This window comes from Eucyclogobius newberryi, unplaced genomic scaffold, assembly GCF_026437365.1.
Source record: "Eucyclogobius newberryi isolate DKJ021-1_F unplaced genomic scaffold, fEucNew1.0.hap1 SCAF_29, whole genome shotgun sequence".
In the NCBI taxonomy this organism is placed as follows: domain Eukaryota; kingdom Metazoa; phylum Chordata; class Actinopteri; order Gobiiformes; family Gobiidae; genus Eucyclogobius; species Eucyclogobius newberryi.
Window position 1 is genome coordinate 98,162 of NW_027315934.1, and position 17,601 is coordinate 115,762.

A 17,601-nucleotide genomic window follows, 5' to 3' on the forward strand; every position below is an offset into this window, starting at 1 on the left:
GTAATCAAATAAAATATATATATTTCCATATATTTAGATAAATTCATAATTTAATTGAAAATTATTGTAATGACTACACGATAATTTTAAAGACGTTTGAATCAAAGCAAATTTCTGTTTGTAGTGAGCTAGTATATTTCAATCACTGACCAATCACTGCATTTCCTTGCTTTATACAGGTGACCTAAAGTCTGGGAGTATGGTGATGCATATACAGCATTCTGTGACACAGTCATCCGGACACGACTGATTGAAAATCAGGAAATCCTCAGAATGAAGAAGCTCTTGTCCCTGTTCCAGAAATTCATCAAAAAAACACCCTGGTCATGGAAGTTACCGGTAATTAAATTATTCTTATTGTTTATGAAAGAAAACAATAGAAGATCGGATAAACATCACAGCTATGTTTATTCATGAAATTTCATTCAAGATCAGACCAATCCAGTTAGCTACAAGAGTCTACATATTTCCATTCATTTTGTTTATTTATACAGGGAAAACCCAGTGAGAAAAGTGGTTACCCTGTTAAAACACAACCCAAAATAAACAACAAACATAGGATACTAAAACACAAATAAAATAATAATTCTAAAACTAAAACACAAATAAAATAGTAATCTATCAATACTTATGAATTTCTATTCCTTGTCTAATTTTTACAGATCCGATCTTCTGAAGAAGAGATTACAGCGAGACTTCCCACAGCTGAATTTTCACAAACCACCAAGAAGAAACCTGAGTGAAATGGTTTCCACAGAGACGACAGGACTTCTCCACCAGGATTTTTCAACTGAAACTGATATGTCAGTTTCTGAGATGTCATGTAGTGATGGAGAAATGGTGCCAGAAAGTGGTAAAGATGCAGCACTGCGAGAGCTCTCAAGGACAGTTTACAGTGCAGGTGTATTACTGAAACAAGCGGTCAAAAGTGCCCCTAGTATGGATGAAACAAGCGGTCAAAAGTGCCCCTAGTATGGATGAAACAAGCGGTCAAAAGTGCCCCTAGTATGGATGAAACAAGCGGTCAAGAGTGCCCCTAGTATCACTGAAACAAGCGGTCAAGAGTGCCCCTAGTATGGATGTAAATTGGCCTCCTACATCAGAGGATCTAAATGTTTCCTCTGCCAGAAAGATTGTGCCAATTGAACTTTATAACTTACTAGCTTGGTGTGTAGGTGCTAGTGATAAATTGACATTGTCTAACATGGTAAATGTATCCGAGGAGGTTGATCTTTGTTTACTGTCAATTTGCCAAGATATATATTTGTCCTCAAAAGGTAAAAATCAAACCAGTTGTACTTACACATTTTGACATCAATCATACTTATATCATTCCTCTGTTTGTATGTATATCTTATTCTGCAGAAAGTTTGCCTTATACTAGATCGAAAGATACACATGTTAATTAGCCTGTTCATCACGATGTAAATACTGCTTTTATGATTGTAATTATTCATATTGTTCATATTGTAAATACATTACATAAAATTATATCCGTTCTATAGAATAAAACCTTTACCAATAGCCTATGTTTTCTTTCTTCAAATGGGCAACTGGTGTTGAAAGGGTTAAAATACTACTTTTAGATTATGTTTTTATAGTGTAGTATTAATCAAGACTAGAGAATTTGTAATTGTTGAAGCATTCAGTTGAATACTAAATGTGGAGTAAGAGTTTAAGTGCGTAACGATAACATGCAAAATTGTTAAAACTGTTTTTTTAACTTACATTTTCACATAAACTAAAGCACCCAGAGTCTCACCACTTTACATCCTTCAAGAAAGTAGTTATGTCTCTGAGAATCTGAATTTCTGAAGTAATCAATCAAAGAATGAAAAAAATAAGAAGGTATGAAGATGGGTGTACAGCCCAATTTGTCACATATTTGGGTAAACTGGCAACTTCAACACCTATTTTCTCAAATACTGGCAGAAATCATGCGGAGAACTTTTTCCCCCAGCTCAAGTACATCTTTGAGATTGGAAAACCACTTTTGAAAAGTAGTCTTGATGTGGTGGAGCGAAATTCATTTTCTAGCCACATTCTGAGTTACAGCCTATGGCCTATTTCTTTTCTACTTCGCTTCTCCTTTTTTTGAAGTAATCTACGCCGTTTACGTGGATCAGCGCTACGTTCTCATCTGAGTAAAGGCCGCGTGAGGAGCTAACATGCCGCTAAAGCGTTCTACCGCTAAGGAACTCCCGGACATCGCCACGCGCCGCCTCGCGCCACCGCTGCCGCCCCGCGTCACGGACATCGCGGCACGCCACTGCCTTCGCCCGCCACACCGCTCCACGCCGCTGCCTCGCCACGGATCTCGTCCGCGGACAAGGACCAGCCGGACCGAGTTCTACAAAATCGTAAGCCGACTTCAGTGTGCGGTTCTTTTGTGGCGTGATTTGGGTAGAACTCAGCTAGGCCAGCCTCATTGCCCCCCCTGAACTCTGAAAACACCTGGAACTAAGCTTAAGCGCTAAAACCGGACAGAGACTTTCTTTTCTACTTCGCTTCTCCTATTTTTGAAGTAATCTACGCCGTTTACGTGGATCAGCGCTACGTTCTCATCTGAGTAAAGGCCGCGTGAGGAGCTAACACGCCGCTAAAGCGTTCTACCGCCAGACTCAAGGTAAACTCCTTCCTCGCCACAGGGGATTCTGGTCTCTGAATGGAGGCGTGGGTTCAAATCCCACTCCTGACAAAAAAAAAATATTTCCTTTGGAAAGGAAGCCATTTGTACACCCTAAATTACAAGCACATATGTGTGACATATGTGCGGCACGCACCGCCACGAGCCGCACGCGGCACCGCTTCTCCTCCGCTGCACCGGCGTTTCCACGTCCAATCACCGGCTCCACCACGAGCGGCAAGCACCGCCACGAGCCGCACGCGGCTCCGCTTCTCCTCCGCTGCACCGGCGTTTCCAAGCCCGAACACCGGCTCCGCGCTCCCGCACCCGCCGCCCCGGAGGTCTGTACCTGGGCGAAGGTGTGGCCCCAGCCCGCCACAGGAGCAGACACGGAGAGCGGGGCACCGGCTCTACCCGGAGAAAAGCAGCCCCATACAACCAAGGTACAGCCCCGTTTCTCTGCTTTCCCCGCTCCACAGACGGGGCGATCTGGTCACAAAACTGGACTCAAATGCGTCTTGATTGGGCTAGAGCAACGCCGGCGTCTGGTATGTGGACTGCCGCTTCTGTCCTAACGTCTTTGTTTTGTTAGTCGTTTCCATTGTTTTGTTTTGTTCCCGCGTCTCTGTGTTGTGTTCTGTCTACATCCCTCTTCCTTAACTTCATCGGACATTACTGCACCGTCCATCACTCATCTCCTCCCTCACTCCTGGACTATCTACTGCCCTAGCCGCCAGCTAACAGCTGGCTTAACACCTGCTGAGGTCCGTCATGGTATCGCGGGGCCTCCCTGCCGTGCAGACAAGGTCTGGGGCAACCAACGCCACTCACTCCACCAGCTTCAACACCCGGTCCACTGCTGCTTTTTCACAACTCTCTGCCCACCAGCTTCTAGTTAACCAGCTTCTAGCCACCGCCAACATACTAACTGGATTACTCTCATCTGCTGCTACGTTCCATCTCCTCCTCGGACTATCACTCCCGTGCCTCCAGGCCACCGCTCCACCAACTTCTCGCCTACTCACCTACACCGCTGCTGACCTTCACCTCCTCAACCATAACCACCGTCTCCCAGCTGCTGCTGCCTCTGCAGCTAGCTCAGCTGGGATCCTTCGCCGGCCCCGCTACATCCACCGGGGCTCTGGTCTCTCCCATAACCAACACTCCAACGACGGCTCACCTATCCCCTCACTCTGGACTAGTTTTCGCCCCCCCGTCACCCCCACCTGCCGCACTGCCAACCTCAGCAACCTCCGCCCCCCCACCCCTGCGCCCCCATCCATCTCCGCTTCCCCATCCATCTCCGCGCCCCCATCCATCTCCCTTGCACTGCTGAACTGCCGCTCCCTCTCCAACAAATCACCTGTTATATCTGAACTGCTGCTGGACAATAACATTGATCTGCTTCTCCTCTGTGAAACATGGCAACAGCCCCTGGACTTCTATGCTCTCAACCAAGCCACTCCCTCCAACTACACTTACACTGCCAAACCCCGCCTCTCCGGGCGTGGGGGAGGTCTTGCTGTTATTCATAAAAAATCTACATCCATCACTGAACTGAACCTCAACCTTCCATCCATCTCATCATTTGAATACCTCGCCTTCTCCCTCCCCAACTCTATCACCGCTATCCTGATCTATTGTCCCCCAAAGCCCCACCCCTCTTTCCTCACTGAATTGTCTGAACTCCTCACCATCGCATCCTCTCTCTCTGCCCGCCTCCTACTCACTGGTGACTTCAACATCCACATTGACTGCCCCAACGCCCCACTGACATCCGACTTCCTCTCTCTCCTGGACTGCTTCCATCTCACCCAACACATTGACTTCCCCACCCATACCAAAGGCCACACTCTGGACTTAGTCTGTTCCTCTCTCCTACCCATATCTAAGCCCCACCCCCTCCCTTTCCCTCTCTCTGATCATCTCTGCATCCTTTTCTCCGCCCCCCTACCCTCGCCCCACAACCCCAAAAAACGCACCATCACCTACCGCAATATCAAGTCAGTCAACCCCCTCACGCTCTCCCAGCTCATATCCTCTGCTTTCCCCCCTGACTCCCCCCCCTCTTCCCCCGACGACTATGCTGTCATGCTCAACACCACCCTCTCCGACTCCCTTGACTCCCTAGCCCCCTGGAAAACCTCCTCCGTCTCATACATCAACCCCGCCCCCTGGTACACCTCTGAACTCCGCACCATGAAGCAGACTGGCCGCCAACTCGAACGACTCCTCAAAAGAACCCGCCTCACCGTCCACGCCGAAGCTTTCAAATTACACATCTCCTCCTACCGTGACGCTCTCCAAGCCGCCAAATCTGCCCACCTCTCCACCCTCATCAACAGCTCCCACCGGAGCCCCTGCACCCTGTTCTCCACCTCTCCACCCTCATCAACAGCTCCCACCGGAGCCCTCGCACCCTGTTCTCCACCGTCAACAAGCTGCTCCAGCCACCGGACATCACTCCACCCTCCTCCCCTGACCTCTGCAACTCTTTCCTCCTTGCCTTCAATGACAAAATTTCCAAAATCAACAGCTCCATGACTGCCGTCTCCATTAACTCCATCACCCCCCCCCCCCCCTGCCCCCCCCCCCTCTCCCTGACCACCCACCCTTCCCTCCCCTCACCACCTTCCCCTCTGTTAACTCCTCTCATATCATAGACCTCATCACCGCTTCCAAAACCACCACCTGCTCTCTCGACCCCCTCCCAACGACTCTAACCAAGGCTTGCCTCCCTGCTCTCATCCCCCATCTCACCACCCTCTTCAACCAGTCTTTATCCCTTGGCCATGTTCCTTCCATCTACAAACTGGCCTCCATCACCCCCATCCTCAAAAAACCCACCCTAGACTCCGCCAACCTCTCCAACTACCGCCCCATCTCCAACCTGCCGTTCCTCTCAAAAACGCTGGAACGCATCGTCGCCGCCCAACTTCACACCCACCTCCAGTCAAACAACCTCTATGAACCCCTCCAATCTGGCTTCCGCCCACTTCACAGCACTGAAACAGCCCTGGTCAAAGTACTCAACGATCTCCTCACCTCTGCAGACTCCGGGGCCCTCAACATCCTGTTACTACTAGACCTCAGCGCAGCCTTTGACACTATAAACCATTCCATCCTCCTACAAAGGCTGCGCCAACTGGGTGTTGAGGGCTCTGCACTTGACTGGCTTACATCCTACCTCACCAACAGGCAAGAGTTCATTTCCCTCTCCGGTCACTCATCCACCCTCTCCCCAGTAACGCAGGGGGTCCCCCAGGGCTCAGTCCTCGGCCCCCTCCTCTTCATCTGCTACATCTTCCCCCTTGGTCACATCCTCCGCCAACTCAACCTGGACTTTCACTGCTACGCTGACGACACCCAGATATACCGCACCACCAAATCCACCCAAACCCCTCCCCTCAGCCACATCGAAACCTGCATCTCTACAATAAAATCATGGCTCACTCTCAACTTCCTCAAACTGAACAGTGACAAAACAGAGCTCCTCCTCATTGGCACCAAATCCACTCTCAATAAAACTGGTCCCTTTTCACTCAGCATCGACACCTCGACCATCGCCCCCTCTACCCTGGTACGCAATCTCGGTGTCATCATGGACCCCACCCTCTCCTTCACTCCCCATGTCAGCCACATCGTCAAGACCTCATACTTCCACCTCCGCCGCATCGCCAAAATCCGACACTGCCTCACCCTCCCCGCTGCTGAATCCCTCATCCATGTCTTCATCTCCTCCCGCCTTGACTACTGCAACTCCCTCCTCACTGGCATCTCCTCCCATTCCCTCCATAGACTCCAAATGGTCCAAAACTCCGCTGCCCGCCTCCTCACCGACACCCGGTCCCGTGATCACATCACTCCCGTTCTCCGCTCTCTCCATTGGCTCCCAATCAAGCAGCGCATAAACTTTAAAATACTCCTCCTCACCTTCAAAGCTCTTCACCACCTTGCCCCCCCCTACCTGTCTGACCTCCTCATCCCCCACCGCCCCTCCCGAGCTCTCCGATCCTCCTCCTCTCTCACCCTGACTGCACCAACATCCCGACTCAAAACATTTGGCGACAGAGCATTCTCCCGAACAGCACCCCGACTCTGGAACTCCCTCCCCCAACCTGTCCGCCACTCTCCCTCACTCACAACATTCAAATCCCGCCTAAAAACATACCTCTTCACCCAAGCTTATGACCTCCCCTACCCCTAGCCTCCTCTACCCCATTGCCTACTCTTCTACCCCCTGTTACATCCCCATCTTTTTCTCTCTGCTTCTTCTGTCTTGTTCATTTTATCTGTATATTAATGTGTATTGTACGTGTTGTCCCCCCCTGTCTGTAAATACCCCCCCCTTTTTTATATACGTGACTCGCCACAGCAATTGTCGGACCATGTCGGCCTCGGTGAAACTGAGAAAAACAGCATTTTACTTTTTTCCCCCCAAATTTTTGATTTTCGTTTTTTTGCAGAATGTGCTAGTTGAAGTTATGAATAAGCCCTGTGTGCTTCAGATAACACTATTGGTTGTCTTAAACGTATACATTAAGCTGTTAAAAATGTGGAGTTTTCGGGTCTTTTTCCTGCTCTCCTGGGGGGTGTCACCTTTTTCTAGCCAACGTGTTGTTTACATTTTCCACCAATCAGCTGTGATCCGCATGGCTACAGCTGCGTGATCTGCGTGCTTTCCGTGTTTTTCTCTCATTACTCCAGACCGTCTGCAGAGCACAGTCTTCAGAGCTTACATTTCCTGGACTACATTGCAACGGAACTGTTTACTCAGGTACACTGTTACTTTACTACTAAATTATTGCTTTAACGCTGTGTTTTAAGGCAGTCTCGTGATCACTTTAGAATCTTACTTGTCTGCTCCGGTGGAGCTAATGCTAAGCTAACATGTTGCTTCAGTGCACTCTGCAATACGGGCTTAATGTGACTACTTGCTGTTATCACCATGTTATCGGGTTATTTTTCGGCGTGGGTTAGCCCGTGGGTTGTGTGGGTCGTGCTTTGTGTCTGTTTTATCGTGCTAAACCGGTTGTTACCCCCACAGCCCGGAGCTAAACGCAGCTATTCGGAGCTAAGTTGTAAGCTAAACTTTGCTATGTTATCGGGTTATTTTTCGGCGCGGGTTGGCCCGTGGGTTGTGTGGGTCGTGCTTTGTGCTGTTTTATGGTGCTAAACCGGCTGTTGGCGCCACAGCCTGGAGCTAAACGCAGCTTTTCGGAGCTAAGTTGTAAGCTAAACTTTGCTATATTATCTGGTTATTTTTCGACGAGGGAAGAGAAAAAAACTACAACTCCCGATACCACTTCTGGTCACGTGGCTTACGTAAGTTGCACGTCACGCACGCACTGCGTCACTCGAACCAATCACGCGCTTGCCTGGCCATTATCAGCTTCCTGTGTGTCTCTCTGTGCACTGTGTTGGAAGAGACAACAGGACGGCTGAACCAGTGAAGCTTTGCGACTAAAACACCCGCTTTTAATCACTTTAATGTGCGCCGGTTTTAAAGTCAAGTTTATGTTTCTGGTGTGCTGTTCTGCAAGTGTTTTGCTTTTACGAGCAGTGTTATCTCAAGTGAGCTAGCTAGCATCGCTAGCCGAGGGCAGATGTCCCAATATCTCCGCGTTTTGCATCTTAAATACACCGTTAACGTCACAATGTGAACTGTTATCTGTGAAGCGTGTTATTCCCATATTACTGTTAACCCTAATCCTTTTATCCCCCTTTTCAGAATTGGCAAAGACACCCTGACTGACATGACCTGTCTCTACGTGAAGTCTGCTAAGGAGCGTGGTAAGTGTAAAACATTATTTTGGTGATTTTCGTGTTTTAATGATTAGAGTATAATTAACCATAAGCAACATCTGTTTTTCAGGTGAGCCTGCAGTTTGTACATCAAGCTTCAGATCACTGTGGAAACAGCTTCTCCCACACATCAGAAGCTGCAGGCCACGCACAGATCTCTACAACAGAATCTAATGTGCTGTCTTTCGGACCCTCACCGCCAGCAAGCAAAGACATCAGGATGCATTACAGCTTTGACTTTGCACAGCAGGTACTAATGATAGTGCAAATGCAGAATAGCAATTATAGAGACATATACGTCTTAATCAAATGTCATATGTATTAATCTAATCTCCTTTTCTCTCTCTGTCTACTACCCTCTGCAGACGGGGCCAAGCTTCACTACACAATGGACATCCACTTCCTCATTGCTGGCCACACCAAATTCTCCCCTGATTGCGGCTTTGGACTTATCAAGCGAGCATACATGAAGACCAGGGTTGACACTTTGGAAGACATCGCTGAGGTTAGTTTTTATTATTTGACTACTTTAATGTGTAAACATTAGCCTGGCAAAACTTCAGTGCTGCTCTCTGCTTAAGATATGTTTCTTCTGTTCTCATTTTTTTACATTGTCGCCCTTGTCATCAGGTAGCGGAAAACAGCTCTCCTGAGTCTCACCTCAATATCCCACAGCTTGTTGGAACGGCGGATGGCAAAGTGTTTGTCAAGAACTTGGACTGGCAGAAGCATCTGAGTCCCTTCTTCAGACGGCTTCCAAAGATCAAGAGTTATCAGCACTTCAGGTATTTATATTGAAACTCTCACATTGTGTTAAAAAAAAAAAAAATAGTTAATGAGTGTTTTATGTGAAATAGTTAGCCATTTCTTAAATGTCCTGTTATTTGTTTACAGCTTTGATGCCAAGAGCCGAGAGTCACAGCACAGAAGAGTGCACAGACGAAGAAGAGGATGAGGATGTGATCTCTGATGTAATTGGACTCTGGTGGTGTACATATCATATCTATTATCTCATATCTCATATATTCAAAGCCATGAACCCGTTGCAGTTCGTATACCTGGCCCTGGCATCTGTTTATAAGAGTTCTTCTATTAAGAGTGTTTTTTAAACTTCCTATAAGTTACTGTCTAGGGATGAGCCCCAGGTGCAGGTGCAGAGCAGCAGTTCAAGACGCTCCTCTGTCGCTGAACTCTCGCCCGTTCTGTTACATGTGAAGTGTTCAGATTCAAGACAGATAGAGACTGTGTGTGTTCCTCGTGTTCCTCGTACAAATAATGCCAAAAAGTCACATCTCAGAAAAAATATTTCAGGCGTCAGACCAAATAACTTAAGGAAAATAACAATCACAAATGACACAAATATACAACATTAGAGCAATTTCCTCCAAATCGCTCTTAGTTAATGAATTAATTAGTGACTATAATATAGATCTTCTAGCTCTAACTGAAACGTGGCTTCAACAAGACGACTACGTCAGACTAAATGAGTCCACCCCACCCACCCATGTTAACTTTCAGACTGCCAGGAGCACAGGCCGAGGTGGTGGCGTGGCAGTGATCTCCCACTCAAGCCTACTCATGAGCCCTAAAACTAACAATGCATTTCACTCATTTGAAAGCCTTATGCTGTCGATCACATGTCCAAATATGAAAAACCTAAAAGGAGTTTTGTTCATAGTTATCTACCGACCTCCTGGTCCCTACTCAGAGTTTTTAACAGAGTTTTCTGACTTTATATCAAACTTAGTGTTAGCCTGGGATAAAATAGTTATAGCTGGAGACTTTAATATCCACGTGAACATGAGTGATGACGCTCTCAGTAATGCCTTCAGCGCCTTGTTAGACAGCATTGGTTTCACTCAGAATGTAAATAAACCGACTCACACCCACAAGAACACTCTGGATCTTATCCTAACGTATGGAACAGAGATTAGTGACCTCATTGTCCTCCCTCAAAACCCTATATTGTCAGACCATTTCCTTATTACCTTTCAGTTTATTCTTAAAGATCATCCAGTCCCACAAAATAAAGTTACAATGAAAAGGACAATATCTGAAAAATCTATCTCAAAATTCAAATAAATAATAGAGCCAATATTCAGTGACATGTCATGTGATCCTGCTGAGAACAGCTTTAGTCCCAGTTTAAGTGATCAATTTGTCGACTTGACCATGAATTCTCTGAAGTCTGCTCTTGACGTTGTCGCGCCGTTAAAACAGAAGGTCATTAGGCCAAAGCGCGCCTCCCCATGGTACAACCAAGAACTGCGTTCACATAAACAAAGAGTTAGAAAGTTAGAGGGATTATTTCGTCGCTCTCGCACCGAAGAATCCCTAAAAGCATGGAAAAGTTGCCTGCTGTCCTATAAGCAGGCTCTGCGTAAGGCCCAAACCAGATATTATTCAAATCTAATAGAAGTCAACAAAAGTAACACTAAATTCCTTTTCAGCACTGTAGCTAGGCTAACAAACTGTCACAGTGCAGTAGAGCCCTCACTCCCAGCTACACTTAGCTCTGATGATTTCCTCCTATTTTTTAACAATAAAATAAAAACAATCAGAGACAAATTAGATGAAATTACCCCCGCTATTAGCCCTGAACTAGCCCAAAATGTAAATCTAACGTCCCATATAAATCCAGCTGTAAACTTAGAAAGGTTCACAGCTGTTGATCAAGCAGAGATAACTTCAGCCATTATGTCCTCTAAAAGCTCAACTTGTGTCCTAGACCCCATTCCAAGCAGACTCCTCAAAGACATTCTCCCCCTAATTATAGACCCTATTATTAATATAATAAATACTTCACTCGAAAGTGGCTATGTTCCACAGTCCTTCAAACATGCAGTCATTAAACCTCTTCTGAAAAAGCCTAATCTAGATCCCGACCTATTGGTAAACTACAGACCTATTTCAAATCTTCCCTTCGTCTCTAAAATCCTTGAAAAAGTCGTAGTAAAACAGCTTTGTCGCCACCTGCAGGACAATAACTTATTTGAAGTTTTCCAGTCAGGGTTCAGAGCCCACCACAGCACTGAAACTGCACTAGTTAAAGTCACAAATGATTTGTTATTAGCCGCTGACGATGGACTGGTCTCAGTCCTGGTTCTGTTGGACCTCAGCGCAGCGTTTGACACCATTGACCACAACATTCTACTGCAGAGGTTAGAATGTGATGTAGGTGTTGGAGGAACAGCCCTCAGCTGGTTTAAATGCTGGTTTAAATCCTATCTATCTGATAGGTTCCAATTTGTTAATGTAAACCAGAGCTCCTCACCTTGCTCTAAAGTAATTTACGGTGTGCCACAGGGTTCGGTACTCGGTCCAATTCTGTTTACTCTTTATATGCTGCCATTAGGCAACATTATCAGAAAGCATGACATTAACTTCCACTGCTATGCAGACGACACTCAGCTGTATTTATCAATGAAACCTGATCAGAGCGATCAAGTAGACAGACTTAGTACTTGTGTGAAGGAGATAAAAACCTGGATGACACTAAACTACCTGCTTCTTAACCCTGAAAAAACCGAGGTCATTGTGCTTGGCCCTAAGCATCTACAAGATGCTCTATCTGAGCAGATAGTCACACTGGACAATGTCAGTGTAGCCTCCAGTTCTACTGTAAGAAACCTTGGAGTCTTATTTGACCAGGAGCTCTCATTTAAAGCTCATATAAATCAAGCTTGTAAAACAGCCTATTTCCATTTGCGCAACATCGCCAAAATCAGAAGAATCCTGCCTAAAAGTGATGCCGAAAAACTTATCCATGCATTTGTAACGACTAGATTAGACTACTGTAACTCCCTGCTTGCAGCGTGTCCTAAAAGCTCCATAAAAAGCTTTCAACTGGTTCAAAATGCAGCAGCAAGATTACTAACAGGAACAAAAAGAAGAGAGCACATTACGCCAGTGCTGAAGTCTCTTCACTGGCTCCCTGTCGAGTTTAGAATTAAATTCAAAATTCTACTCTTGACCTACAAAGCCATAAATGACGTGGCCCCATCCTACCTCAAAGATGCTATAGAACCATATCATCCAAACAGAGCTCTTCGCTCTCAGAATGCCGGCCTTCTGGTGGTGCCAAGAGTCTCTAAAAGTACTGTAGGAGGTAGCGCGTTTAGCTACCAAGCTCCTGTGTTATGGAATCAGCTCCCGACCCATGTTAAATATGCTGACACAGTCTCTTCATTTAAGTCCAGGCTTAAAACGTTCCTCTTCGAAATCGCTTATGGTCAGACTAGTTAGGAACAGAAACATAAACCCACAGCTTTAGCTACGCTGCCCTAGGAGTAACTATGCTGGGGGAAGTATGACAGCTTGAGCACTATCCTCTTCTTCTTCTGACTACTTATGCTATCAAACAATATTTATTTTTTGATTCCACTTGCAAACTGTTAACCGCCTTATTTTTCTTTCTCTCACTCCTGAGGACCTGTGGACCCAGATGCCCCTCCCCTGGTGAAGTGGTCCCTGCCCTGTGTGGACGGTCCCTCATCTGCCTGAGGGGTGGGTCCAGCTCGCCCCCGACGGTCCCTCATCTGCCTGACGAGTGGGTCCAGCTCGCCTCCGACGGTCCCTCATCTGCCTGAAGAGTGGGTCCAGTTCGCCTCAGTCGGTCCCTCAGCTGCCTGAAGAGTGGGTCCAGTTCGCCTCAGTCGGTCCCTCATCTGCCTGAAGAGTGGGTCCAGTTCGCCTCAGTCGGTCCCTCATCTGCCTGAAGAGTGGGTCCAGTTCGCCTCAGTCGGTCCCTCATCTGCCTGAAGAGTGGGTCCAGTTTGCCTCAGTCGGTCCCTCATCTGCCTGAAGAGTGGGTCCAGCTCCTGTCTCCCTCGTGTCCGTCTGTCCGTCTGTGAGAGTCGGATCTTTCCTTCACTGGAACTCCTCCAAGTTTCTACGCTTTTTTTCCAAAGAGGTTTTTTTTGTAGTTTTTCCTGGCCGAGAAGGAGAGTCTAAGGACAGAGGACCCTGGGACATCGTCCCTCGCCACCACAGACATTGTCTGACTCCCTCGCCACCACAGACATTGTCTGACTTCATCGCCACCACAGACATTGTTGATTCATTTCTCCCTGTGGTCCTCAGAGGCAACTGTTGTTGTGATTTTGGGCCTTACAAAAATAAATTTATTTGATTTGATTTGATGTAGTGGAACTCAGACTTGTGGTGATCTCTTGGACACTTTTGTCAGCCACAAATGCAAAATGGGTTAACTCCAGTTGTCTAGCTGGCTGCGTGCTTGTTATCTGCAAATAATGGTATTTTTAATGTTCTGAACTGAGTCTTGCAAAGAAGACTGCAAACTCATTGCACCTGGAGAAATACAGAAACCATCAGACAAAGTAACATTTACCACACTGTAATTTGAAATATTAACCCGCTTTGTCATTAGCAGGTCCAGAGTGTGCCCTTTGCCCTTGGTGGGGCCACTCAGGTGCTGAGTAAGACCAAAGCTTCTGAGGACAGCGCCAAGCTCTTTAGAAGAAGACGAGGTTGAGCGGGGCGTGAAGGAAGGAAGGAACAGTCACTAATGTACGGGAAACTCCTACCAAGCAGTGGCCAGCCTATAGCACACTGGGATTCTGTGGTAATTGAACCAAGTTTACCAGTTCCTTTCATCAGTTAATAACACAAGCAGGCTTTCCTATTTACCAATGTAGATAACAGGGGTTACAACAGTAACTCTGGTGGGTCTCGAACTCACAGCCTTTGAATGCCTTTGCAACTTTTGTCTGATTCCCCTTTTTCACAAAAGCAAAACAGTCATCCGAAAACGGTCTACATTAATCAATCAATCAATCAATCAATCCTTACCATCAAACTGAGAAACAAGGAGTGAAAAGAGTGCATTTACTCTGTTTATTCAGGGATACTTTTCAATCTCTAATTGCAAAATGTAAAAGAGCTCTTTCGGGTGATAAGTTTTTCTGTACATGTAAACAACTGATTTGCTTGAAAGGCTATCATGAAGGCACTGTTAGGATTTGAACCCAGGATCTCCTGTTTCAGGTAGAAATTCAGTGACCAATGTTACCTCATAGATTTTGCCTGCTATACCTCTTCCAATCGTCCCTGGGTGGGCTCGAACCACCAACCTCCCGGTTAACAGCAGAGCGCGCTGGCCAATTGCGCCACAGAGCCAAACAGCCCGCTCCATTAAATATTGGCGACTCGACAAGCCGCAATATCTTTTTTTTTAAAGCGAGCCAGCAACATTCGAAAGTTCAGCCCCTGTCCAATCAACTGTGTTTAATGGAGAGCGAGGGCATCAATCTTTCTACCTTTGAGCTAAATCCCCTGTACCAATGTAGCTATAAAAAACTGGAAGTCTTTCAATCAATCGACTCTCGCCAATTTATTGCGCACTCAATATACTGCAGTTAATCTGGATATTGAGGAAAAATTGCAAGATAATGTTATTTGACATAATGCCGATGTATTTGCTTACTTTTTCAAGCACACTTGGCAATTGAACCTCGTTCAGCAGTGCCTTTCATCAGATAGTAAAGCGAGCAGATTTTCCATTGTAAAAAACTAATATGTTCTCTCACCATTAGCGACTCTGGTGGGACTCGAGCCCACAACCTTTGAATGCCCTTGCAATTTATGCTTAGAAGTCCAAAGCGCTATCCATTGCGCCACAGAGTCCATGCATCCTTCCATGGTGCTCATTTCCACAAACGCAAAACACGTTTTTCATCCAAAATGAGTCCACATCAGTCATTCCTTGCCAACAAACTGAGAATCAAAAAGTGAAAAGAGTGCAGTTAATCTGTGTGTGCAGGGATACTTTTCCATCTTATTCCAATTTGTAACAGCAGCGCATTTTCTGTCGTTGTAAATAATTTGCATGCTTGAATGGACAACTGAGTAGTAGTAGGTTTGAGATGGGCCGGTAATTATTTAGCACTGTGGCATCAAGACTGCTCTTCTTTAAGAGAGGCTTAATGACTGCAGTTTTAAGGATCTTGGGAAAATTCCAGATCCAAGCAACATGTTGACTTTTTGATTGATTGGAGCCAACAGACTGCTCACCATAGACTTTAAAAATCTAGTCGGCAATGCATAAAGACAGCATGTAGTGGAACTCAGACTTGTGGTGATCTCTTGGACACTTTTGTCAGCCACAAATGCAAAATGGGTTAACTCCAGTTGTCTAGCTGGCTGCGTGCTTGTTATCTGCAAATAATGGTATTTTTAATGTTCTGAACTGAGTCTTGGAAAGAAGACTGCAAACTCATTGCACCTGGAGAAATACAGAAACCATCAGACAAAGTAACATTTACCAGACTGGAATTTGAAATATTAACCCGCTTTGTCATTAGCAGGTCCAGAGTGTGCCCTTTGCCCTTGGTGGGGCCACTCAGGTGCTGAGTAAGACCAAAGCTTCTGAGGACAGTGCCAAACTCTTTAGAAGAAGACGAGGTTAAGCGGGGCGTGAAGGAAGGAAGGAACAGTCACTCACGTACGGGAAACTCCTACCAAGCAGTGGCCAGCCTATAGCACACTGGGATTCTGTGGTAATTGAACCAAGTTTAGCAGTTCCTTTCATCAGTTAATAACACAAGCAGGCTTTCCTATTTACCAATGTAGATAACAGGGGTTACAACAGTGACTCTGGTGGGTCTCGAACTCACAGCCTTTGAATGCCTTTGCAACTTTTGTCTGATTACCCTTTTTCACAAAAGCAAAACAGTCATCCGAAAACGGTCTACATCAATCAATCAATCAATCCTTACCATCAAACTGAGAAACAAGGAGTGAAAAGAGTGCATTTACTCTGTTTATTCAGGGATACTTTTCAATCTCTAATTGCAAAATGTAAGAGCCCTTTCGGGTGATAATTTTGTCTTTACATATAAACAACTGATTTGCTTGAACGGCTATCATCAAGGCACTGCTGGGATTTGAACCCTGTTTACTAGACAGGCACTTGGACCATCTAAGCCACAGCGCCTCTTAAATGCTACTTTAACCTGTTTCAGCTAGATATTCAGTGACCAATGTTACCTCATAGATTTTGCCTGCGATAGCTCTTTCAATGTTCCCTGGGTGGGCTCGAACCACCAACCTCCCGGTTAACAGCAGAGCGCGCTGGCCAATTGCGCCACAGAGACAAACAGCCCGCTCAATTAAATATTTGCGACTCGACAAGCCGCAATATCTTTTTTTCTAACCCTTTAAGCGCCAAAGTCGCAGAAATGCAACTTTACCGTACAAGGAAATTAATGAAATAATAGTAGAAAATGAATCACTTCAGTCATTGGTCGGTTCCGTGCAACTTCCCTTTATTAGCCAGGTATGATCCAGGGCAGATTCGGTAAGGAAAAAAATGGCTGGAGGAAGTACACGTGGCATGCAATTTACAGCAGATTCTGACTCTGAAGGGTATTATCTCCCAGAGAGTGACGATGGATTTCCAAGTGGAGATGAAGGGACTTCGAAACAACGGACAGGTGCAAAGGACAGACGGAGGCGAGGAACCAGTGGAACCAGTGGCTGCAGTAAAACTTGCCCGGTGGATGAGAGCTGGGACATGCTGAGAGAGGTCGAGGTATTTGAGGCATGGATCAAACCTTTTGACGACCCAGTTGGCTACACAGGAGAGATGGATCTGACGGATGCTAATCCATTTGATATTCTGTCATTCTTTCTGACCGATCAGTTTTGGACTTTCATTACTGATGAGACAAATAGATATGCACATCAGTGTATGGCACCTATGATTCTGAAGCCACATTCAAGATTTCTTGAGTGGTATGATGTATCAGTCACCGAAATGAAAGCTTTTTTCGCTTTGCATCTCTCCATGGGCCTTGTTGAGAAACCTGAAATCGAGGATTACTGGGGAACATTTTGGCCTACACAAACGCCTGGATTTGGAAATGTAATGTCAAGAAACAGATTTGAAATCATTCTTTCATTTTGTCAACAATAATGATTATGTGAGAACAGGCGAGCCCGGGCACGATAAACTGTTCAAAGTCCGCCCAATAATAGATTTGATTATTCCCAAATTTGCAGCAGTTTACAGTCCAATCAAGGAGCTTTCTTTAGATGAAATGACAATAGCTTTCAAGGGGAGATCTTCACTAAAATGTTACTCTCCGAATAAACCTGACAAATATGGCTATAGAGTGTATGCCCTGAGTGAAAGCTGTTCAGGGTATGTT

The 17,601-nt window shown here is 45.9% G+C and overlaps 1 non-coding gene across 1 annotated transcript; it reads right to left on the reverse strand.

The window, feature by feature from the left end:
• Window positions 1–14,985: 14,985 nt before the first annotated feature.
• On the reverse strand, window positions 14,986–15,076 carry trnar-ucu (transfer RNA arginine (anticodon UCU)). The gene is given in 2 exon segments: window positions 14,986–15,021; window positions 15,040–15,076. It is a non-coding gene; the product is annotated as a tRNA-Arg (tRNA).
• Between the last annotated feature and the right edge of the window lie 2,525 nt (window positions 15,077–17,601).